Source organism: Bos grunniens, chromosome 20 (genome assembly GCF_055505025.1).
Source record: "Bos grunniens cultivar Pamir isolate PY7600 chromosome 20, Bosgru_T2T1.0, whole genome shotgun sequence".
Classification (NCBI taxonomy): domain Eukaryota; kingdom Metazoa; phylum Chordata; class Mammalia; order Artiodactyla; family Bovidae; genus Bos; species Bos grunniens.
The window spans coordinates 56099998-56119561 of NC_141184.1; the positions used below are offsets into that span (position 1 = coordinate 56099998).

General features: G+C 38.3%; 1 long non-coding RNA gene across 4 annotated transcripts in view; it reads right to left on the bottom strand.

The window, feature by feature from the left end:
- The window catches only part of LOC147350433 (uncharacterized), a 304477-nt gene extending 295817 nt beyond the window's left edge, over positions 1-8660 (bottom strand). For 2 of the 4 annotated variants that reach the window (XR_015148852.1, XR_015148851.1), the window contains exon 1: positions 8241-8660. This is a non-coding gene — a long non-coding RNA (uncharacterized LOC147350433). The remainder of the gene's footprint in view (positions 1-8240) is intronic. The other 2 variants (XR_015148850.1, XR_015148849.1) reach the window with 2 other exon arrangements.
- Positions 8661-19564: the final 10904 nt, after the last annotated feature.

The following is a 19564-nucleotide window of genomic DNA, read 5'->3' on the forward strand; positions in this document are numbered from 1 at the left end:
GAGTCCATAAGATTTAGGAAAGATGACAGGGTTTGTGTGTAGGTGTTAACAGTCACAGCTGCTAGGCTGTGAAGTCAAGCTAGCTGCTTGTCATCTCTTTAAAATCACAGACACTGCTGGGACAGTTATAACAACATCTCTGCAGTGACTAAGTCAGGTGAGCTAACAGGAGAGAGAATAATGTAGGTTGACCTGAACTGTTTCTGATTCACAGGTACGGAAAATGAGAGGATAAATGGAAATTTGAGAGCCCTATCAAATGATAAGATTCGTTATTTGCTTAGAAAAGAGATCAATTTTCCTTTATCAACTGTTCCCTCCAAGAATATGTTTAATAAACATTTCCATCAGGATTGCAGACAAATAAAGCTTTGTTTAAAATATGTAAACAAAATCATTTTTCTGAGATGATCAATAATGCTTGCAAGAGGTAAAATACGGAGGGTCTTTAGCCTATGGGGGCTTCCCCCATAGCTCAGTTGGTAAAGAATCTGCCTGCGATGCAGGAGACCCCAGTTTGATTCCTGGGCTGGGAAGATCCGCTGGAGAAGGGATAGGCTACCCACTGCAGTATTCTTGGGCTTCCCTTGTGGCTCAGCTGGTAAGGAATCCAGGAGACATGGGTTTGATCCCTGGATTGGGAAGATCCCCTGGAGAAGGGAAAGGCTACCCACTCCAGTATTCTGGCTTGGAGAATTCCATGGACTGTATAGTCCATGGGGTCCCATAGAGCTGGACACAACTGAGTGATTTTCACTTTCACACTTTAGCCTATAGTATTTTTGCCATAATTCTCTAGTCCTATTACCTAATAATGCCAAAAGCCAGGAATGACCCCAAAGATTTCACACTATGAAATAGTACTTAAACTTTGTGTTATGAGCTAAGACTGAATTTTAATTCAGACCCTTATTTCTTATTTGGCTTTAATAGTGAGATAAAAATGATGTAAGTATTTTGCAAACTGTAAACTAAAACCTGTATTGTTACTTAAAAAAAATAATATATTTGTTAAAGAAGGAACATCTTGAATAAACATGGCATTTTAAACACAGCTTTTTTTGAGTATTGGAAACACTAGGACATTTCTGCACAATTAATGTGTTTGGATTGAAACATTGAGAGAAAAGTAAAAATATATTCTTTCTCATAAACCAGGTTTGAAATCAAAACTTATTAAATACATGACATATGTACATTTTATTTAATCATCCTTACACAAGATACTGAGGAGCTATTATCGTCCCAGTTTTTACTAAGGAAACAATTTCAGAATGGTAAAATTGTTCAGAATCTCATAATAACTGGTTAAACCAACACTCAACTCCACGATTTGATCCCGAGTCATACATTCTTCACAAACCATATATTATACTTAAAGGTGTAGATAACTATTATAAACAGGAGTAAGAGAAAAGATAAACTAGAAAGCTAGTCATTTATTAAAGCATTTCTTCAGACTTTGGAGAAAGAGAAATGTTGAATCATTAAGGATTTCACGTTCTCTTTCTTCATTTACATACAAGAAACCAAGCCAAAAACATAAGTAAGTGGGAAATTACTTGGGTAAAATTATCTCAGTTAGATGGAAAAATATATTGCAATAGAGTTTTTATAACCAAGTTTCTCTCTAAAAATGTCTGGATGTGTAATAGGTTGTTTATCAAAAATTAAATGAGCTGAAGTGTGGAAAGGAGGTTCAAAACATGTTGAGTTTCACAATTTTGAAAAGCATATTCAAAAGAAATAATTTCTTATGCAGTAAGCATAATATCCTATGAAGTCTTCACCATACTAGAAACATTAAATTATCAGAGGTTTCTTGAAGCAAATGTCTTTGTTAGTTCTGTATTCACACATGGATATAACAGAACACCATGTTCTTGAAGGTCTGTTGTATAGAGTACAAAGCTGGATGAGTTCTGATTCTGCTACCAATCTTTACCAATCTTAATTTATTATATTTTAAAAGATAATGAAACAAAACATGAGACTCATCCAATTTCTGGTTGGATTTTTCAGGAGTGCTACATATTAAATGCCAAATCACTAAATAGCCCTAGAGAAACTAGGCTCATCACTAGCTCACCTACAATACCCATTTTTATCTTATTGATTAGGTTGTAACAAAAAGTACTAAAGGAAATAAGTAGTTTAATAATATCATACAGTAGGGTTTCTTTCAATAAAATCAAATTTTATGTATTTTTTTTTGAAGTGTAGTCAATTTAGAAGTATAAGGAAGTTCAGATAAGCAGAAGCAGGGGTTCCAGGTTAGGTCCTGATAATGACATTACCACACATTACCATCCACTGTGGCGGTTCATGCATCCCAGAAATATTTGCTATTGAGTTTGTTGATCAGAAGATAACTATCAGCAATTTTTCTAGTAGCAAGGTCTCAGCTGCATTCTCCATTGATTGGACATAAGATCTCTTATTCCATTGCTACAGTAGCTAATTCAATTAAACCAAATATTAGTTTTTCAACACAAATTTCATGCATACTTGAAAAAATCCTCAGGTCCAAGATTAATCACTGAATGATTTAAGCTAATTAGCATACATTCTGACTAGGTTGATTGGTTCAGGGAGGCCCCACTTTAAGCTAATTAGACACAGGCTCAGAACTTCTACTTGACTGTTACAGGGAAACGAACACGAAAGAATGGGATATCTGAAGCTACTATGGACATCCTTGGGACCACAGAAGAGGGTCCACTCAATAAAGTAACACAATAAGATGGAGAATGACATGAGATTGATAGAACCAGGTTCTGGTGACAGGATTTGAGCTTCTACATTCCCTAAGATGGGCTTCCGCCCGAGTTTCTCAAATACTTAAGCCAATAAAAAGCCCTTTTTCTTAAACCAGTTGGGGTTAGGTTTTCTGTTAGTTGTCACCAATATCTTTATCATACTTACAAAATCTTTAGAAGGAAAGAACATTAAGTACAGGGAGACAACTAGGGAATTGCTAACTGAAATAGAGTAATTCTTGTGATAAATTAGCAGGAGAGTCCATCTACTGAACACATGATAAAGACAGTAGGGAAAGTGTTTGAACTTACAGTATCCACTGAGATATAACTAGGCTGATTGTTGTAGGACTAGAGATTTGTAGGAAAAGAGAGTTAGTAGGGGAAAAGAGTTAGAAGAAAACACAGAAAAGTAACTAAACTGAAGGACCAGAAGATCTAGTGAAGAAAAGGAAATTGAGGGAAAAGTTGACAAATTGGCAGCTTGATGACTTGATTGGGGGCTTCCCAGGAGGTGCAGTGGAAAAGAATCTGCCTGCCAAAGCAGGATATGTGGGTTCAATCCTGGATCTGGAAGATCCCCTGGAATAGGAAATGGCAACCCACTCCAGTATTCTTTGCCTTGAAAAGTCCATGGACAGAGGAGCCTGGCGAACTACAGTCCATGGGGCCTCACAGAGCTGGATGCAGCTGAGCACGCACATACACACACATGCACTGAAGGAGGTGACTTGATTGAAAGTTGTATGTTGAGAATCAGAGTAAGAGTAGGTAATAGTTGGTGTTCCAATAAAAACATATGGAACTCTCATATTGAGCAATTATGGGAGAATTTAATACAACAATTAACAGCTGTGTAAGGGCAGGTTGTACAGAAACCATGGAAACAATTCCCTGAGCATGACAGTGGCAGAGTAGTTTGATCATGCCTAAACCTGAAGGGGTAGGTGGAAGGAGGACTTCCTAAACATAAGGGAGGATAACTCTTGCTATCGTATTAAAAGGGCCTCTTGATAGCAACTCTACATGGAGGGTGCAGAAGGACTAAGTTTCCTTACTAGATTCTTCCTCTCTTTGATCTGCATTCTCTATTGACTGAAACAAATTAAAAACTAGAGAGCAATGGAGCCCATTGATGGAGTCTAAGCAGATCTGTCTCTTGGGGCACAGACAAGGGTAGAGCAGATTGGATGCAACAGAATGAATGTTTGTATCCCTACCAAATTTAAAATGTTGAAACCATACCCCCAAAGATGGTGGTACTAAGAGGTAAAAATTTGGGGAGATGCTTAAGCCATGAGGATGGAGACTTTATGAATGGAATTAGTGCTCTTAGGAAAGAGCCACAGAGCTTCTTAGATTTTCCCACTATGTGACGACACAGTGAATCAGGTAACAGACTCTCAGGCACCAAATCTGCTGTTGACTGTAAGCGACACATTTTTATTGTTTGTGGTGTTTTATTATGACAGCCTGAATGGAATGAGACTCTGGATGATGGATTCAAAAGGGAAAATACAGATTCTTCAAATTGAGGTTTAAGATGTAGAAACAGGGCAATTTTTAAGGATTCAGAAATTCTGTATGTAGTTTGGTATAGATGACTAGAGTGGAATAGACTAAACAACCACTGCAGTCAGAGAGGCCTGAGGACTCTCAGACTTGAGGACTGTGAGCATTCAAAGATGATGATGGTACCCAAGCAGAGAACCCTCAAAACCCTCTCAGAATGTGGGCAAATAACAGGGGACCAGAAGTCAACAGTAATTAGCAGGGAAGAAGGGTAGCCCAAAGAAGTTGTTTTATATAGTGGATGATGAGGACCAGTGGGGTCTGCTCCTTCTCCCATCTGTCCCTTGTAGGAGAATATGATTATGAACAGTTTTCCTTGAGAAGTCTCAATGCAGGTCTGTTCTAGTGAGGTAGCAGCTTCTAGGGATGGCAATAGGAGAGGGAGTTCAGAGCTATGATACTGTTTTAAATTAAACAGCAATATCTAAGATCTTTTGCATTGCAGCCTAGAGTGCAACACAGCTGAAGGACATTACACCTCTAAAAGCTACTGTTTAGAAAATTAACTTACAAATATAGATCTTTGGGATGGAGAATAAATGGTATATTAAATTTCTAAGAAACTGTGTTGAGACTGACAACAAAATCCAAATAACATTTGCAGAACACTTTCTGACATAAATCACAGCAAGATCCTCTATGACCCACCTCCCAGAGTAATGGGAATAAAAGCAAAAAATAAACAAATGGGACCTAATTAAACTTAAAAGCTTTTGCACAATGAAGGAAACTATAAGCAAGGTGAAAAGGCAGCCTTCAGAATGGGAGAAAATAGCAAATGAAGCAACTGACAAAGAATTAATCTCCTAAATACCCAAGCAGCTCATGCAGCTCAATACCAGAAAAATAAATGACCCAATCAAAAATTGGAAACAACTAAATAGACATTTCTCAAAAAAAGACATACAGCTGGCTAACAAACACATGAAAAGATGCTCAACATCATTCGTTATCAGAGAATGCAAACCAAAACCATAATGAGGTACCATCTCACACCAGTCAGAATGGCTGCTATCAGAAAGTCTACAAACAATAAATGCTGGAGAGGGTATAGAGAAAAGGGAACCCTCTTACACTGTTGGTGGGAATGCAAACTAGTACAGCCACTATGGAGAACAGTGTGGAGATTCCTTAAAAAACTGGAAATAGAACTGCCATACGACACAGCAATCCCACTGCAGGGCATACACACTGAGGAAACCAGAATTGAAAGGGTCACATGTTCTCCAATGTTCATTGCAGCACTGTTTACAATAGCCAGGACATGGAAGCAACCTAGATGTCCATCAGCAGATGAATGAATAAGGAAGTTGTGATACACAATGGAATGTTACTCAGTTATAAAAAAGAATGCATGTGAGTCAGTTCTAATGAGGTGGATGAAACTGGAGCCTATACAGAGTGAAGTAAGCCAGAAAGAGTGAATATACTAATACAGTATATTAATGCATATATATGGAATTTAGAAAGATGGTAATGATGACCCTATATGCAAGACAGCAAAAGAGACACAGATGTAAAGAACAGACTTTTGGACTCTGTGGGAGAAGGCAAGGGTGGGATGATTTGAGAGAATAGCATTGAAACATGTATATTATCATATGTGAAATAGAAGACCAGTGCAAGTCCAGTGCATGAAGCAGGGCACTCAGAGCTGGTGCTCTGGGACAACCCAGAGGGATGGGGTGGGGAGGGAGGCGGGTGGGGGGTCCAGATGGTGGGACACAAGTACACCCATGGCTGATTCATGTAGATATATGGCAAAAACCACCACAATATTGTAATTAGCCTGTAATTAAAATAAATTAATTTTTAAAACCCAATTAAGTCTACAACAGTTGAAGAACATTCTTTTAAAAAAAATCCAGACAAATGAACATGCAAAGAAGTCTATGGCAAACATTTCCCATTGCTATGGAACATGAAGAGGGTAGAGAGTTAATACTGATTTTCTAAGCAATGCCTCTGTCTAATCCCTTGCTTTCAAAGATATTAATAGTGAAAAGTAGTCAAAACCAGTACACATTTGGAAAAAAAATCACAACGCAGGTGACAAGGTGACATAAGCAGTGTGGACATCTCATTTCCATTGCTTATCACAGTATGCCATAATTCTATTTTCTGTCTTCTTGACTTTGCTCAAGGTCAAAGATAGTGTTTCCTTTATCCCCAGAACAATACTGTGTCATGTGGTCAGCATACAGTTAATGATCAGTATTAAAAGACTTGAATCACATGAGGGAGAAATCATCCCAAACAGGAGGAAGCCTCAGCATGGAATCTAAATTTCTGTAATTTAGCTTCATCATAACTTGCACAACCATTCCCCACTGACTTTAAGATAAAGTCAACCTGCCATAATGTAGGTAAAGCAAGGTTATGCCCCAAAGAGCAGTAGATAGTTATTTGAGATTCTGATACCTATCTGCCTCTCCAGGCTTCTCTCTTTGCATGTTCCTTATTTTGCTGAATTACCTGCAGTTTTCTAGGTCGTATCATTGTGCTCCTTCTGTATCATTAGTCTGGGATGTTTTTCTGCCTCCCCATCAAAATGTGTAGAAACAACTTTTAAGGCTCAAGCATCTTTCCTATTAGCCTATTCTATAGTCCCAAAAAATCCATTCATAATAGAATAGACCATTCCCTCATTGGGTCCTCTATCGGCTTCACCATTGTACTATTTCACTTACTTACAAGTCTGTAAAACACTAGTGGATTCCAGGCTCCTTTAAGGAATAGTTTTATTCACCTTATATTTCCAGAAATTTTAGGGAAATAGATAAGTGCTTAATGTACACTGGTTAATGAATAAATAAATAAAATTCCATGTCTCAAACATATATTCATGGAATACAATGACAATGAAGTTTCCCTCATGTGAAAAGCAGGATAATGCTCCCACCTCCAGAGATATCCATGTTCTAGTCCCAGAACCTGTTAATATCTTAGGCTTCAAAGACAAATAAGGTTACAGTTTGTTAAGGATGCTAACCAGCTTACCTTAAAATGATGAGTTTATCCTGAATTACCTGTATGAAACCAATATAATCACACTAGGAGGCAGAAAAGTAGAGACAAAGAAAAAGATATGTGATGATAAAATGCAGAGTCAGGGAGATACTATGTTGCTGGAGATGGAAAGAGGAGGTCATTAACCAAAAATGCAGGCAGCCTCTATAAGCTGATGATAGCAAGGAAAGGAATTCTTTTCTAGAATCTCCAAAAAGGAACACATTCCTGTTGATATCTTGCTTTTAGCTAAGTGAGACCTGTATCAAAATTCTAACCTACAGAACTATAAGATAACAAATGTGTGTTGTTTTAACATGCTAAATTTGTGATAATTTACAAAATCAGCAGTAAGAAACTAATACACACTCCTTAAAGCTCTGTGTTTAACTTCTCACACATCACCAACCTCTCACAACTTAAGTTACCGCATTCTGTTGCTGCTGCCAAGTTGCTTCAGTCGTGTCCAACTCTGTGCGACCCCATAGTCGGCAGCCCACCAGGCTCCCCTGTCCCTGGGATTCTCCAGGCAAGAACACTGGAGTGGGTTGCCATTTTCCTTCTCCAATGCGTGAAAGTGAAGTCACTCAGTCGTGTCCGACTCTTAGTGACCCCATGGACTGCAGCCTACCAGGCTCCATTGGATTTTCCAGGCAAAAGTACTGGAGTGGGGTGCCATTGCCTTCTCCGAGTTACCGCCAACTAAGTATATAATAGACCAAGCAATATACTGAGAATTTTAAAGACTTGTTTAAAGACATCCACAAACATCTTCCTCAGAGGAAGGTTATCCCCATATTTTCAGTTGAGAAAACAGAAACTTAAAGAAATTGACTTCCCTAAGATGACACAGGTAATAAATGCCAGCTTAAGATCCTTCAGAACAAAAGCCTTACTCACCTTTGTGTGATCCTGTAGTCTCCGAATTCTCTAATCTGGAATCACCCATTCTCCTGCATGTCACACAGAGGAGGAGTACAGTGTCCCCTCAAAATGTCTTGTAGGCTCCTCTGGAATGTATGTTCTCTGTTATTCTACCACAACTTATTCTTCAAGAAGCAAATTTTAATCACTGCTCTTAACTGTTGATGAGAAAGCTTTACTTGACCTCTCTCTCCTCCTTGAAATGGCAACAATCCTTTAGGAAGGAGCAAAATTTCAGACCATAATTTTGGCTTCTTGTTCCATCCTTTTTACTTACTCCCCAGCTAGGAGGAAAAGTAACCTTCCTGATGAGCAAAATTGATTTAATCTGATAGCCACTGGGTCACATGGTCTGGAGGGTGAGACGTAGGGCAGTGGGGGCAGGGTTACTGCATTGGAAAAGTATCACAAACCTCTTTCACGTGGGCCACTGTAATGGGGGTGGTTGATCAGCATCACACTTCTAGTTTACACAAAGTAAATCAGCTGTTTTAAAGTATAGACACCAGACCAGCAGCATTAGCATCACCTGAGAACTTGTTAGATATGCAAACTCTCCATTCTTGCCCCAAATCAACTGGACCAAATCAACTGCCCCAAATCAACTGGACCCTGCAATGTATTTGAACAAGCTCTCCAGGGGATTTTGGTGCACATTCAAGCTTGCAAGCCATTAGAGTAAACAAACCTCGCAGCCACCCCTACTCCTTCCTTGGCAAACCAGTTAGAGCCCATTTCAGCTTTACAGCTAGAAGTCAAGAGAAGAAAGTTGGTAGTACATGGTTTAAATCAAGCAGCAGTTTTCAGTACTATTGACTCTATAGCTCTGTGTTTTGGGGTTTAAGGATGCTTCCCTGTCATTAATAAAGCTAATATTTTGACCCTCTCTGCTATCATTATGTTTATATTCACTAGTTAGAATCAAGATGATAAGAGGAATAAATGTTTCATATTATCTAACCTTTGTCACATGGGGCATTGAGCAGAAAACCTTCTGAGAAAAAAAACAAAAACAAAGCAATCACCAATGACTGATAATTGAGATCAAGAATCACAGCAAAATATGGGGACTTTTGAACTGTGGAGGTTACAGCAGCTTGACCATAGCAAGTACAAGCACTCACAGCTGTGGTAAGTTTTGTATTATGTAAAAGTGTCCCAAGTATCACTTAGAAGCAAAAATAAGCAGTGGTTAAGCATACAGATGTTCAATGGCCTAAGGAGATAAACCTTGCACAGCATTTCAGTCCAGACTTTAGGTCTCAAAGACAAAAGCAGATATTCCTAGTGACTAGGAAACCTATCAACAGGCTGATAGATTTTTAAGAACCTCTGCTTCCCCCAAAACAATCACCGCTTGCCCTCTAAACTGTCTCTTGACTGTTTTTGATGAGAGGTATGAATTTCAAGTAGAAGTAGTGAGAGATTTCATCTTCTTGAACTCTAAAATCATCGTGGATGGTGACTGCAGCCATGAAATCAAAAGTCGATTGATTCTTAGCAGGAAAGCTGGGACAAATTTAGGCAGTGTGTGAAAAAGCAGAGACACTGATCTGTTGACAGTGGTCCATATAGTCAAGGCTATGGCCTTCCCAGTGGTCACATACTGTTGTGAGAGCTAAACCATAAAGAAGGCAGCAAGTCAAAGAATTAATGCCTTCAAACTGTGGTGCTGGAGAAGACTCCTGAGAGTTCCTTGGACAGCACGGAGATCAAACCAGTCAATCTTAAGGGAACTCAACCCTGAATACTCATTGGAAGGACTGATGCTAAAGCTGAAGCTCCAGTATTTTGGTCACCTGATATGAACAGCTGACTCATTGGAAAAGTCCCTGATGCTGGGAAAGATTGAGGGCAGAAGGAGAACAGAGCATCAGAAGATGAGATGGCTGGATGGCATCACCAGTGCAATGGACATGAACTTGAGCAAACTTTGGGAAATGGTAAGAGAGAAGGAGGCCTCGTGTGCAGCAGTCCATGGGGTCATAAAGAGTCGGACACGACTAGGTGACTGAACAACAATGGATTTCAGAACTTCAGACCAACTCCAACCCATGATTAGTGTATTTTATCAATTAATAGTTAGCATGATGGTAACAGCATCTCCTAAACAGGTGCAGCCAACTTAATGAAAATATTTCAGCCCCAAGGGTCAAGAAAGTTTAGAAATTTTTGTTTCTGGAGCAACTTCTCTAGCAGTTGAGACTTCTGAGAGACTCAAAAAGGAGACTAATCATATTAAAAACATACTTTGTTCTCATAGTCAATTCAGAATTAGTAGAAATGTAGGGGGAAAAAAACTGCCCATAGAGCTGGAAAAAGAAGAATCTATCTCTTCAAAAGAAAGGTTAACTCATTGAAGTACAGATTAGCAGGATATGATATGGAGAGGAAGACAAACTAGGGATTATGGAGTATGACTGGAGGAAGAACTCTAAGAAGAAAGGTTCTAAGAGTGCAGTTCAGTTCAGTGCAGTCGCTCAGTCGTGTCCGACTCTTTGCGACCCCATGAATCGCAGCACGCCAGGCCTCCCTGTCCATCACCAACTCCTGGAGTTCACTCAGACTCACGTCCATCGAGTCAGTGATGCCATCCAGCCATCTCATCCTCTGTCGTCCCCTTCGCCTCCTGCCCCCAATCCCTCCCAGCATCAGAGTCTTTTCCAATGAGTCACCTCTTCGCATGAGGTGGCCAAAGTACTGGAGTTTCAGCTTTAGCATCATTCCTTCCAATGAACACCCAGAACTGATCTCTAGAATGGACTGGTTGGATCTCCTTGCAGTCCAAGGGACTCTCAAGAATCTTCTCCAACACCACAGTTCAAAAGCATCAATTCTTTGGCACTCAGCCTTCTTCACAGTCCAACTCTCACATCCATACATGACTACTGGAAAAACCATAGCCTTGACTAGACAGACCTTTGTTGGCAAAGTAATGTCTGTGCTTTTGAATATGCTATCTAGGTTGGTCACAACTTTCCTTCCAAGGAGTCAGCATCTTTTAATTTCATGGCTGCAATCACCATCTGCAGTGATTTTGGAGCCTAGAAAAATAAAGTCTGACACTGTTTCCCCATCTATTTGCCATGAAGTGATGGGACCAGATGCCATGATCTTAGTTTTCTGAATGTTGAGCTTTAAGCCAACTTTTTTCACTCTCCACTTTCACTTTCATCAAGAGGCTTTCTAGTTCCTCTTCACTTTCTGCCATAAGGGTGGTGTCATCTGCATATCTGAGGTTATTGATATTTCTCTAAGAGTGCAAACCACCATAATTACCCCTGACAGAGTCCAGATGCAGGAAAACTGCACCCAACGATGTTCAGAAGGAGGATGCAGAAGACAATGTTCTTGCTGTGTTGCAGTAGCACAGGTTATCCCTTCGGTCAGAGAAACTCCAAAACGGAGGAAAGAGAGGGTTTAATGGAGTGGCATTTGGCAGAAATTGTTGGTCCTGACTAAGCCTCAGGGGCTCCATCTATGAAACAGCAAAGCAGCTTCATTTACTTCAGGAGCTTGTGGATGGTGAGATATTGAGATATACAGAGATGTTAAGAAGAACCTTTGTAGAGGAGGAATCCATAGGTCTTCCAGCTGAAGAAAATTGTCAGTGTGGCAAGAGCATAAAAATTATTTGGGTTCTTGATGGAGATGGAAAACTACAGACAGAAAGAGTGAGAAGGAGAAAGACATTCTCTTTTTCAAAAGAATTCTGATCTCCTTCATCTATGGACTGAAACTTCAGTTTTCTTTTATATTTAATATATTTTCTCTTTTCATTTCCCACTGTACTGATATCATCCTTTATCTTGGGTTTGAAACATGAATAGAGGAAAGTAGTCACAGAAGAGACATATTTTGGTTCGTGAATAAATTTGTTGAAGCCTGTTAGAGAAGACAAGATGTTACACAGCTGATAATAGCTGGAAAGGATAACAAACCCTAGATGCTAATCTCTCCCAGCCTCTATCTTCCCTGCTATAGAGAAGGTGAGGGAAAATGTTTGTTATTTTGAGGAGAGGAACATGAAAAGAAGGGCTTCCCAGGTGGCTCAGTGGTAAAGAACATGCCTGCAAATGCAAGAGACACAGGAGACATGGGTTTGATCCCTGGGTCAGGAAGATCCCTTGGAGAAGGAAATGGAAACCCATTCCAGTATTCTTGCTGGGAAAATCCCATGGACAGAGGAGCTGGCAGGCTATAGTCCACGGGGTTGCAAAAAATTAGACACGACAGAGTGAGCATGCATGCATGCACACACATGAAAAGAAAAAGATGACAATAACTTTCAAGGAATCCAAGTCACAGTGGCTGGCTATGAGCTGATATAGAAGTTTAGGACAGTCTAATGAATAGCTATGGAAGAATTTCTATTGGAAGAATAGCTGCGTCAAACCTAGACAGTGTATTAAAAAGCAGAAACATGACTTTGCCCACCAATGTCAGTATACTCAAAGGTATGGTTTGACTGACTCACTCAATGGATATGAGTTTGAAGAAACTCAGGAAGATAATGATGGACAGAGAGGCCTGGCCTGCTGCAGTTCATGGGGTCGCAAAGAGTCAGATATGACTTAGCAACTGAACAACAACAATAACAAAATGAATTATCTTCTCAAGTTTTGGGTGGTCAATCCCCAGCCTAAGTCCTTTAAATGAAATAAATCTTATTGTGCCTGTGTTTTCATTCTTTACAATACTCTCAGTTATGTATTGTTTTGATGAGCCATTTTCAATTTTCAGAGTTAATTTTTAATCTGTTCCTAATTAGGAGATATCTGACCGTTTAGAGTCATAAAGAGTTTATGACATTGCCATATCACTCTTGAAAGCCATACAGGGTTTTTATTTGAATTTTATTATGTTAGCTCCCCTAACTGAGTATTCATTTCATACAGTGATCTTACACATGTACCAACACATACAATATAAACTTCGGAAAGAAAGTTTTAGACAAATTTCCATGATAGTTGAAAATTATTTGAGATGATTGGAATCTTTAAGACAAATTATAGGAATACCCATGATCATATAGGAACAGAAGAAAAAGGACCACAAATATGTCCACTAAAGTCACAAAAATTGTCATGCCAAATGGAAATACAAGTCGCTCTTTTCTTCCTATTACTTTGGAGCAAATAAACATCGGATGTATCCCTTAAATGACTCTTTTTACACAAATGTTCTTAGCTTTGTCAGAGTATGAGAATCACCAGGGAGCTTTAAAACTACTGGTGTTTGGTCTTTTAAAAACACTGATGGGGAACACATGTATACCTGTGGTGGGTTCATTTTGATATTTGGCAAAACTAATACAATTATGTAATTATGTAAAGTTTAAAAATAAAATAAAATTTAAAAAAATAAAAAATAAAACACTGAGGTTATTCCTTTGTCCCTAAACATGATTTTATTGCAGTAGTTATTACACTTTACGTCCTTATCCATTTACTGTCTTTGCCCTCCAACTCCTAAGCACCTTGAGGTCTGGGACTTATTGTCTTTTCATCTCTGATGCCTCTTTTATATAGTCTACTTTCTACTTTTTTATTATATGGATGGATAACATTCATAATGGCTTTCGAGATGCTCTTCTGTTTCTAGTGCAAAATTAGATGGTGGAGCTTCCTGTTTTCAGAATTGTTCTCACTCTGTTTACCTTCAAATAAGTATGATATCTTTCTCCTTTATCTCCTTAGCAAGCAAAATCAAACTATTGTTTCCTTCTTAATGTCATTGTCCTGTCTCTTAAGTGCTCTTTGGACGCACAAAGAAGTCAACAGAAGAAAAGAATGTTTGTTTCTCAAACTTTCTTGAATATTCTCGTAGTTGTGATTTTCAGCCAACTGAATGTTAGCAGTCACTCTATACCTCAAATTTTAAGATCTGCTTCTCAAGCTTCACTGGTTTGCAAAAATTGCAAATGCTTATGCTTTTATTAACTCAAGATCACTAAAACTCAACAAATTCAACGTTTTTTTTCACTAAGGGGAGCAATGTGATTCCCAGAAAAGCTGAACCTTTTACCTAAATAGGAGTTGCTTTTATAATATTAAGACAATATTTTAAATGTATGTTTGTTTATACATATACACAGAAATAGATGATAAAGAGATATTATATAATTTCAAAAACAAAGAAGAGGATATATGTTTGTGAATTCCAAGTCCAGTGCCCATCTTATAATCAAAAACTGTATGGGAAAATCCTATTCAAATTTCTAACCAGGCATATAAATTCTAGTTTACAGGAACTTGGAGCTGGGAGCTAATCTAAATATTTTGTTTGTTTTCATTTCTGTTGAAAAATTTCTAAAATGTACTATATCCTGCTATAAAAAACAAACAACATAGAAATAAAGCTTTTTTCTATTATTTATGATCATTACACATATCTAAAAATTACCCTAAGTGATTATGGACTGCAGGTTCCTCGTTTTGCAGGGGAAAACCTTGGTAGTTTAAGTGCAAGGTTCATAGAAAGTAGGTGGCAGAGCCTTGATTAAACCTTTCTTTTGACTCTAATTCTGCTCCTCAAAGACACTGATGTTAGAAAGATTAATATTTTAGAGCTCCGAGATATAAGTTCTTTTAATAATGTAAAGCCATATATTTATATTCACCCGTATCTATAATTATTCTGGCAAATTTTGTTTCTATTAATCATTGTGTCATTTTTAAGGAAGAAAAAAGGTGTGATTTTTTTTCTGAAATTTCTACTTCAGTGCAACTCCAGACTTACATTTCCCCAAATCCCTAACTCTTCATTAAAATACAGATGAAGATATGGCATGGGACATTGAGGAGGATCTGAACAAAGGAAGCTGTTTGTCTATCAGGATGAATTTTTGATCAATACATGCAAATCGATTGGCATTGATGAATTTGATCATGACCTATTACAGGCTGCATTCAGATTTGAAAATGCATGGTAGCAGCAGCATCTGTCTGGAGGTGAAAGAAAAGGCCGACCCTCTCTTATGATCTGTATTAACTGCAGAAGCCCATTGCTCAGCTGATGCTTCATTCTGAAGGAGTTTAAATTTTATCTGCAGGCTGCCTTTACCAGCTTCTTACTCTTTCCTTCTCCCTTTTCTGTATTTACCCAGGGGGTAAGATGACTAGGTCTTACAGGATAGGAAGTAGAGGAGATTTTCCCCCTGAAATAGTGAATACTAGAAGGCACTGGAAAAAATGTATCAGCACAGTCCCTAAACTGTAATGAGGGCCTCGTGCATGAGAATCATTTGAGGTCTCCAGCAAAATCAGTTGTTTTGTGCTCATCTGACATCTTCTGAATCAGAATCTCTGAGACATTAGACTCAAGAGTCTACATTTTAATGAGCTCACAGATAATTCTAACACACCCTGCTGAAGAACCACAGGGACACAAAGTTTGACAAGGGATTTAAAATAATGTTATAGCAGAAATATGCACAGCTTCTAAGTTTACATCTTGATGAATTTTCAGAACTAGCACCCACATCCAGAAACAGAAATTTCCCCCCAAATTTTGTCATAACATAAGTAGTCTCTGCATCAAAACCAAGAGGAATTTTCAGATATGAATCATTATATGGAAAAACTCAAAAAAAATGAAATTTTAAAATATATTCCAGTTGAGTAAAAAAATATTAAAATGCTTAGGCACAAAATACATGTCCAAATATTAATTGCTTAACTGTATAGAAACAACAATCAATGATATAGCAAAAGATAAAACAAAAACTTATTCATAATAGCAACTAAGAAAATAAGACTTAATAATAACATAAATAAGAATATTATAGTCCTTTAAAAATAATATAATTTCATCTAGGAAAAATAACAAAAAATCTTGACTAAACACAAACTTTTATGTTCCTGAAATGCATAAATATTTTTTTCTTTTATTTAAATTTTATTTTATTTTTAAACTTTACAAATTGTATTAGTTTTGCCAAATATCAAAATGAATCCACCACAGGTATACATGTGTTCCCCATCCTGAACCCTCCTCCCTCCTCCCTCCTCCCTCCCCATACCATCCCTCTGGGTCGTCCCAGTGCACTAGCCCCAAGCATCCAGGATTGTGCATCGAACCTGGACTGGCAACTCGTTTCATACATGATATTATACATGTTTCAATGCCATTCTCCCAAATCTTCCCACCCTCTCCCATAAATATTTTTAAAATAATGATTAATAATAATAATGATTCAGTTGAACTAAATTTCTATGAAAATCTCAGTAAAATTTCACTATTTTAAGTTGAACTAAATTCCTATGATAGTCCAGTAAAATTTTCTTCTGACCCTGAGAAAATTATTCTGAAATTCATCTGGAAGGCCACAAAAAGCACATTTTGAAATTATAAATAAAAATAATTAAAATAAATCTTATTCTACTAGGTAAATAAACATATGAAAATGTCATGAATGGAAGCATTGACAAACTAGCAAAAATAATATATAGGCAATGGAACAGAATACATCTCTTCAAAATAGTCCCAACTCTAGTAGTTTTCACAAACAGGTCTAAGAGTCACCTGGGGGACTAGGAAACATTGCTGACTCTGGATCCCACCCTAGAATTTGAAAATCAAGTGTATTCCTGCATGATCCAGCCTCCTGGATAACAATAATAAAAGAGAAAATGGACTGAGTTGACTTTCTTGATGTCTCTAATCCCAGAGTAACTCATAAAAGAAGATGTATACGGAGAGTGAGATGCTGCCTTTTCTAAGAACATGAATTCTTGGTACAGAGGAGATGAGGATAAGCAACTAGACGGTTCATAAACTACACTAAGCTGATGAAGGATGTCTCTAGACTTACATAATGCTGAAGGAGTGCTTGAATGGCTGTGGCTATACAAATCCACCGATTTGTGTCTGTTGTCTCTGTACTTATTGGAACAGTACTTATTGGAACTGGACTGTACTTATTGGAACATTAAAAGGAAACATTTGGGGTCCTCTTTACATATATTAAAAGACGCTTATTCCTTGGAAGAAAAGTTATGACCAACCTAGATAGCATATTCAAAAGCAGAGACATTACTTTGCCAACAAAGGTCCACCTAGTCAAGGCTATGGTTTTTCCTGTGGTCATGATGGATGTGAGAGTTGGACTGTGAAGAAAGCTGAGAGCCGAAGAATTGATGCTTTTGAACTGCGGTGTTGGAGGAGACTCTTGAGAGTCCTTTGGACTGCAAGGAGATCCAACCAGTCCATTCTGAAGGAGATCAGCCCTGGGATTTCTTTGGAAGGAATGATGCTAAAGCTGAAACTCCAGTACTTGGGCCACCTCATGCGAAGAGTTGACTCATTGGAAAAGACTCTGATGCTGGGAGGGATTGGGGGCAGGAGAAGGGGACGACAGAGGATGAGATGGCTGGATGGCATCACTGACTTGGTGGACGTGAGTCTGAGTGAACTCCAGGAGTTGGTGATGGACAGGGAGGCCTGGCGTGCTGTGATTCACGGGGTCGCAAAGAGTTGGACACGACTGAGCAACTGAACTGAACTGAACTGAACTTATATATATTAATCCATACTTTCATGTTTATTCTTATTTACACTGCCTTTCCATTAAGTAAAACACTAAGGCAGTTTTAGGATTCTACCAACTATAGTCATATGGCTTCCAGGACTTTTCATTATCACATCATTTAAGGGACTGAATTATAATCACTATCATGGACTTCCCTGGTGACTCAGATGGTAAAGAATCTGCCTGCAATGAAGGAGATCTGGGTTCAGTCCATGGGTTGGGAAGATCCCCTGGAGAAGGGAAGGACTACCCACTCCAACACTGTTGTCTGGAAAATTTAATGGACAGAGGAGCCTGGTAGACTATAGTCCATGAAGTCACAAAGAGTTGGACATGACTGAGCAACTACACACACATACACACACACACACACACACACACACACACCATGGGCTAAAATAACAGGCACTTACATAGTCCTTCCTTTGTCATAATTCAAACTCCAGTTGGATTTTTTAAATGTATGCAAACCATATTAAGCACAGTAGTGCTTAATATTAATATGCACAGAACCAGAGTTTGCTTTCTGCTTCATCATACTAATGATTTAAATGGATCAATCTAGATTTTTCAATACTTCAAATTGGAATAACTGTTTGGAATTTTAAAAATAATCATGTTATCATGCTCCATCAGACAATATACTAAATTTTTAGATAAAAAAGAGATCAATAAAAATATAGTATCCCATAGGAAAACATGAAGTAAATATGAGTATCCTAAAACTTCATACATGTAATACTTCTGTCATCATAAAAACAGTGAAAGATCTTGCTAAAAAACAAGAGAAAGATTGGACTTCTTTACAATCTGAAAAAAAAATCATTTTAAAAGAAAGTAAACTATTAAAATTTTTACTTAAAACAGCATTGGCAGAAAATTTTTATTATAATTATTATAGAGTATATACTAATTAACAAGAAAAGTAATTTGGCAATATGTCAAAAAATACTTAATAGTCCCTCACTTGTAGCCCATAATTCCACTTCCAGGAATCAGAAGGAAGGCAGAATGCACAAAATTGTTATGTCCCAAACACCTTTTTAAAGCATATAGTAGCCTATGGCCAGACAGGATTCCAAAATCACCCTGACAGTTAACAGGCTATGAAGCCAAGAGGGGTAGGGCTGAGCTAACAGGAAAATGATCAGAGAGTAAATTGAAATCAGGAACCAAGAAGATAGTCTAGTAGGAACAGCCTAAAAAGGGTGTGATTTCCATCAAGTGGCAGACACCCATTGTGCTACTGGTTCTACACTTGGAGGCATTGAGAATTTGATCTCCCTTACAGTGTTACCAGCCACATGCTCTTTCCCTGTTGTCAGAAGGATAGCAAAGAGGGAGAAAAAAGTGAGATGGAAAATATGAGGTGTTGAGGTCCTTTAATGGACCGGAACCTGGTGGTCCGGAGTCAACCAATAAGAAAATAAAGGAGAGAGAAAGAAGCTGATACTCCTTGGTTTATACAGAAAGCCAATAAAGCCCCTGACACAGGACTTGCTCTGTTCACGGAGGCCTCAGGCGCCCTCTCAATGGGGTGAAGACGCAGAGCGCCTTCTCGAGAGGGTCTTAGAAGCCCGGGCAGGAAAGTGAACTCAGAGAGCCTGTGTGCTCCAGGGGATCAGCCTGAAAAAGTGGGGGAGAGGCGGGGGAGAGAGAGAGAGAGAGAGACCATCTTACAAGGTAGTTATTCTCAGCAAAGATAAAAATTAAAATTCCAGACTTAAAAAACATAGGTGATCCATATTAAAGAGAGAGAGGGTTGTAA